Raw genomic sequence first — 7044 nt, 5'->3', positions numbered from 1 at the left:
TTTTAAATATCATCCTGGGCCATTGACATTCAGCCAGAATATGGGAGAAGGGCGGGTGTCGGGAAGGACATACTCACTTTACGCACACTATGGCACACAAACATTCAGCCTCTTGGCTGAACAACCTTTTCTGGGTAACAACTCTGTTATGGGACAGAAACACACTCTTTAGTGAACAACCAGCATCTCTGCCATAGCCACAGATCAAATGGCTTCATTTACCTAAATGAATTAAAAATATAACAATCTTAAATTTAGAATGAAAGCAAATTATTTGGACAGTTATGTCCAAAAGGGAAATTCCTGATAAATATCACAACAATAAAGAGATTGTGGATGAGGAATTCCAACCCATTTTTGCAAAATGGAAGGTAGTTGGAGGAGAGGGCGCTGGTGACAGTGAAGTGGGAGCAGGGGCCTAGAACATGTGCAGTGGGCTAACTGGTCTACCCTACTGAGCCCCCACAGCTGGGCTCTGAAACATCAGGGAATGAGGCATGGGGCTAGAAAGAAAGAGGTTCAGAGGCAGAACTCAGTCTGTATAGAGAATTCAGTCACTTCTGTTTGTCCCTGCTCCGTCTCACTCCCTCCTTCACACACATGCAGACGCACACACATGCAGACTCCCCAGAAGTCAAGCGTTTATTGTCCAACTTAAAAAAGAAAACAAAGCCAGAGTTTCCTTTTCCAAAGAAAACAAACCTCTTCTTTGGGGAGAATACAGGAGTGCGATAAAGCTGCCCCACCACACAAGCTTCTTTCCTTGCTTTCAGGCCTCCCAGCATGGTACTGGTTCCCACCCCACTTACCATACAGTGAAGTGTGCCAGTGGATAAACTCTGCATGCACACAGTCATTTATTTTTATTGTCACATTCATAAACACAAATAGATAAAAAGGGATCACTTGGAATTAAGCCAAGCCTATCATATAAGAGGATAATCACGAAGTACGAATGGAAATGACCATCAAAAAAGGGCAGAATTCGGGGGTGGGGTTAAAAAAAAAAAAGGGCAGAATTCAACCTACAGAAAATAATTAAGACAAATAATCTCTAATAATATCTCATGAATATTTCATAAAATACTGTATCCATAAAATATGAACAGGATACTATTAAAAAATGAGGGTCAGAGAACAAGAAAAACTCATAGAAATTAAAATAGGAAAGCTAAACAAAGAACTACCACCAGTAAACAAATATGTGGGAAAATGAACAGCATCACAAGTATGCAAATTATGCAAATGAACACAAAAATGCCCTACTTTGTCTCACTATTAAATTCACATAAGCAAGAGAAAATTTTAATAAAAATGCTCAATGCTGGTGAGGATGCAGTAAAACTCTTGTGGTATATATACTTGTACAACTCTGAAGATAATTTGGCAAGATATAAAAAGAAACATGAAAACAAACTTTTGACCTAGTAATTTTGTGTTGTTCCCATGTGAATGGAAGACATAAGGAAATTAAAACAAAATATTGAAAGAACTATGTGCCTAAATATGGTATTTAGAAGAGAAAAATCGTGCTCTTGGAATAGCTGTTCTTGAGCGAACCCTTGATATTCAGCATGTACTTCTGAAATAATCCACAAAAGAGCACTGAGGATGTTTAAAATCTCACTCAGTACTCCCCTTGCAGAGTGAATTGTTTTGGATTTTTTTCTTCTCACAATTACTAGTCAATAAAAGTTGTTCCTAGAAGAAATAATGCCTGGGATAGGTTCTGAAAGATGAGTAAAAGCTAAGCAGAGTAAGAAAAGTTAGACTAACACTTCAGGCCACAGAGAGAGCCTGAGCAAGTGTGCAAAGCATAAAGCAGTATAAAGTACATGAAAAACTTTGAGTGGCTTGGACATCCTAATGCTTAAACATTAAGCTGGGAGTGGTTCGAGATGAGGCCGGGGAGACAGAGAGGGGAGTGCCAGGTCACTGAGGGCCTTATGATGTACCAGGCTGAGAAGCTTCAACGGTAGGTAATGAAGAGCCATACAAGCAGAGGGTGACAATTTCAGATTGTGTTTTGATACATCACCATTGCTACCCTAAAAGAGGAAACTCTATTTCCTCTCTCTACACTCAATACTTCTGGTCACCAAATGTGTGGGTGTTTTCCCACACCAAGCAATTTGACACTCCAGTGGATGCTGACTGGGTGTCCTGCAACTTAACTCAATTCTGACACTCCCTTCCTGGAGACAGCATCAGATCCTACAGGTTCAGGGATCAACCCCACAACGCTGCCCCCCTCCTACTTCAGACACCAGTTATAAGTCTAGGTTGTCACCTATGCTTCTGACCAACTTGCTTAGAATTTGGGGGTTCCCATGACCCTCTTCAGGTTTGATAATTTGCAAGAATGGCTCACAGAGCCCATGAAAATAGTTTACTTACTAGATTATCAGTTTATCATAAAGGGATACAATTTAGGAGCAGTCAGACGAAAGAAAAGCATAGGACAAGGTATGTAGGAAGAGGTGGGCAGCTTCCTTGTCTTCTCCAGGTGTGCCCTCCTCCCAGCAGCTGCATGTGTTCACCAACATGGAGATTCTCCAGAGTCCTTAAGTTAGGATTTTTTATGTAAGCTTTATTACGTAGGATTGATTAAATAATTGGCCATTGGTGATTAACTCAACCTCCAGCACCTCCCCCCTCCTTGTAGGTCAGGAGGTGAGGCTAGAATTTCAACCCTTTAATCACAGTGTTGGTTTACTTGGCAACCAGATGCCCATTTTTAAGGACTTTCCAAAAGTCACCCCGTTAACATAAACTCAGGTGTGATTGAAAGGGGCTTGTTATGAATGACCAAAGACTCTCTTTGCTCTTATCACTTAGGCTCATCTAATAGTTTTAGGAGCTCTGTCAAATCAAATATACATTTCTTATTATAAATAAAAACATCACACCATAGAGATAATAGAAATAAATGGAGAATAGAGTGGGGGTAGGAGATGAGTTCAGTTTAGGATATGTAACATATAAGGTTATTATAGGACATCTAAATGGATATGTCTAGTAGGATGTTGGATATATAAATATAAGAGGGAGGGAATACGTCAGAGCTGAAACACAGTTTTTGAAGTCATTATCATTATAAGTGGGAGTTCAAACGATGAAAATGATGCAATTGTGCACAAGTGTGTAAAAGAAAAAAATTACAATGAGTAAAAAGTGGAACTTTTGGGGGCACCAATATGAAAGAGGCAGGCAAGGAGGAAGAATCTACAAAGAAATGAAGAAAGAATGGACAGAGGTGGGAGAGGAGAATGAAATACAGTAAAATGTCAACCAACGGAATAGAGTTTCAAGAAAATGTCAAGTGTTAAATGGAGTAGAGTGATTTATTAAGATAAGAACCAAATCATGACCATTGGACTTAGTTACCTGAAAGTTGTTGGTAAGTTTCTTTCCCAAACACTAGTCTCTGCGGAACCTAATTATAGGAAGTTTGAGTGTTGGAAAGCTATAGAAAGCAAGAGTCACCTTTCCTTTAAAGGCAGCTGATGAAACAATAAAGGGGAGTGGTAGAGGCAAGTGGAGAGTAGTATAGAGGGTGTGTGTGTGTGGGGGGGAATGCCTATTGTTATTATTTGGTTCATTTAAGACTTAGAGACACTTGAACATATTTATAGGATAAGAAAAACAAACAAGAGAAAATAAAACATGAAAATAATGAAAGAGAGTGTAATCTTGGAACAGACCACAAGCACTGACATCAAAAGCACAGGAAGTGGAGGTCTTAAACAGGATGTAATAGATTTTGACCTTTGAGACTTAGGAAAAGCAAGTAAGTATGAGTGCAGGTATGGATAAGCTAATTGAGGGAGTACAGGGGGAAGCATGGAGACAGGAACTAAGCTGAGGTCTCAAATCTCATAGCCTTATTTTTTGGGGGGAGTAAGAGGCAAGTTCATTTGGGTAAGGAAGTTGAGGAATATGGTAAGATGTTGAAATGTCACTGAATCCAAAAGGGAGCTGACAGGGTGTAATTTTAGGATTGTGAGATGGCATGGAGGCCTCAAGGTTGGAACAATGAATGTGTAATTGTGCCAATCTGGATGGTCCTGAGGTTTTTCTCTAACTTGTGTCAGACTCCCAAGAGTAGCAGATAAAGTTGTCTGTCAGATTGGCCAGAGTGATGTTGCTAAGTGCATGTGCTGGAAGAATGAATAGTGGTTGAAGAGCTTGAAGAGAAAATATTTAATGTAATGAACCATGTAATTTGGGACAGATATACAAATAAGGCAGGTGGGAGAGACACTAATAGATAGGGAAAACTGATCAGTTAGGATTTTTATAAAATAAAGAGAAGGCATAGTAAGAGTAAACTTTTACCCACAATGGGTTTGTGCTATTATAATAAGAAAAGCAATTTGCAGAGTTTCTTTCTTTTTTTTTTAAATCAATTATCAATTGTATGTATAGAAGTATCTTATATTAATATAGCATCCAGAAATTAAAAATACCATTTTCAGGTTATAATAAGAAACATAAACTAGTATTAAATAGAGAATATATGATATAGACAAACACCATCTGATGTTCATGAAATATGTACCACTTCACTTTATTATCTGCCCAGACCAAAGAGAAAAATAAAAGCTTTCCAACAAGTTCATTTTAATAGTCATACATTACCATCTAGGTGTTAAAGTTACTGTGTCAGAGCAAATATGAATAATTTTCAGCATATGCCAACAAGGACTTTTGGCTCACCTGTTTTGGGTTTTAACTAAATGCATAGCTGGGAAAATTGTAAGAATTAATTTAAAGGTGTACGTTTAGCTTTTCCTTTGGGAGCCACCGGGTTGAGGGGAGCATGGCTGTCTCCTGTCCCTGCCATGGTATGTGTTCGTCCACTGATATTGGTGTACTCCAAAAGGGGGAATCTTCTGGCCAAAATGTCACCTTGTCTGCTGCATTCAAGGCTCCTATTCAACCAGATATTGTGAACTTTCTTCACACCAACTCGTGCAAAAACAATAGACATCCTTATGCTGTCAGTGGCTTAGCAAGTTGTCAAACCAGTGCTGAGCTGTGGGGTCCTGGCAGAGCTGTGGCTCGAATTTCCAGAGCTTGAGGTGGTGGAACTCACTGTTCTGGCCAGGGTGCTTTGGCAATATGTGTCATAGGTGCCGTGTGTTGGCACCAACCGAAACCTGACACCGTTGGCACCACAGAGTGAACACAGCACAGAAGCCATATGCCACCTGCTCTGCCTTGACTGCCTCAGCCTTACCAGCACCGGTCATGTCTAGCGGTTATCATACTGAGGAAGTTCCTGAACTTCCTTTGGTAGTTGCAGATAAAGTTGAAGCCTACAAGACCAAGGAGGCTGTTTTGCTTCTTAAGAAACTTAAAGCCTGGAATGATATCAAAAAAGCCTACGCCTCTCAGCATATGAGAGCTGGCATGGGCAAAATGGGAAACCATCGTTGCACCCAACACAGACAACCTTGCATCATCTGTAATGAGGAAAACGGCATCATCAAAGCCTTCAGAAACATCCCTGGAATTACTCTGCTTAGTGTAAGCAAACTGAACACTTTGAAACTTGCTCCTGGTGGGCAGGTGGGCCATTTCTGCATTTGGACTGAAAGTGCTTTCCGCAAGTTAGATGGTCTGTGTGGCACTTGGTATAAAGCTGCCTCCCACAAGAGTAACTACAACCTTCCCACACACAAGATGCTCAATACAGACCTTAGCAGAGTCTTGAAAAGCCCAGAGATCCAAAGAGCCCCCTGAGCGCCATGCAAGAAGATTCATCACAGAGTCCTGAAGAAGAATCCACTGAAAACCCTGAGAAGCACATTGAAGCTAAACCCACAGGCAAAGACCATGCACCGCAACACCATTCTTCACCACTCAAGAATCACCAGCTCCAGGTGGATAAAGCACCAGCAGCGCTAGAAGCCAAATCCGATGAGAGGGGGGGTTCCAGGTAAGAAGCCAGCGGTAGGGAAGAAAAGAAAGAAGGCTGTTGGTGTTATGAAGCAGAAGAAGCCATTGGTGGGGAAAACAGGCTGCAGCCACCAAGAAACCAGAGCCTGAGAAGAAGTCTGCAGAAAAGCTACCACCATAGAAAGAAAGCGGCCTGTGACATACACTGAAATTTGTTTATTCTGTAAAGGTCAAATCACTTTGGACAGCTAAGTTTAAGTTAAAACTTGATCAAAGAGGCAAAAAGAGAAAAAGGTATATTTAAAAGTTAATACTTTAATGTCATCATTCTGGTAGGGAGCAGTCTAAATTGACGTCAGTGAATTTTTTCACTTACATGAAATATTTTCAGACTTTTTATTACTGACCACAGAATATTTGAAGAGAGCTCATTCACTCATTCACTCATTCATTCACTCAGCAAGTATGCTTTGAATATCTAATATCTACTCGATACTGTATTTGGGGCTGAGATTCAAAGGCCCCTGTTTTCTTGGGATTTATCCAGTTTTAACACTGAATGACATGCAGCCCAGGAAACTATTTATCCCCTAGGAAATCAGGATCACCCTACAAAGGTAAATAAAACACAACACTTTGTCACAGGACTTTCCAGACAATTAACCAATCAATAATTATAATGTGATGTAGTAACATAAGTTCACAATTGTTATCCCAAACCCTTTGGGGCCAGATGTGTTTCAAATTTCCTCACATTTTAGAAAAGTGGTATTGTGTATGTGTCATATAGCATGTCAACCCCCTAGTGTGGTCTGGAAAAGCACTCCCACAATCAACAAACACATTACTATTTCTACAGAGAACTTCAGATAAGTCAGGTCTTGCCCTCAGATAAATTTGCACCAAACACAAAAGGTTTTTGTTGTTCAGAGCTTTTTAGATTTTATAATTGCAGATAAGGATTTCCAGTTCTGTACAGAGTGCGCTGTCCACAGGTTGATAGGGGATCACATAGGAGCAGAGAAAGGGAGAGAGGAACTAGGAAAAGTTTCCTTGTTATGGTGAATCTTGAGCTGAGTTTTCAAGAATAATGAGCAATTAGCCAGTGAATGATGAGGTAGTAGTGTTTAAAATTAAGAA

The 7044-nt window shown here is 40.1% G+C and overlaps 1 pseudogene; it reads left to right on the top strand.

The window, feature by feature from the left end:
• Window positions 1–4844: 4844 nt before the first annotated feature.
• LOC109379334 (60S ribosomal protein L4 pseudogene) lies at window positions 4845–6085 on the top strand (annotated as a pseudogene).
• Window positions 6086–7044: the final 959 nt, after the last annotated feature.

Source organism: Hipposideros armiger, unplaced genomic scaffold, assembly GCF_001890085.2.
Source record: "Hipposideros armiger isolate ML-2016 unplaced genomic scaffold, ASM189008v1 scaffold_2, whole genome shotgun sequence".
Classification (NCBI taxonomy): Eukaryota; Metazoa; Chordata; class Mammalia; order Chiroptera; family Hipposideridae; genus Hipposideros; species Hipposideros armiger.
The sequence above is the reverse complement of the archived record's forward strand: the minus strand, read 5'-3'. Positions and strand labels throughout refer to the sequence as shown.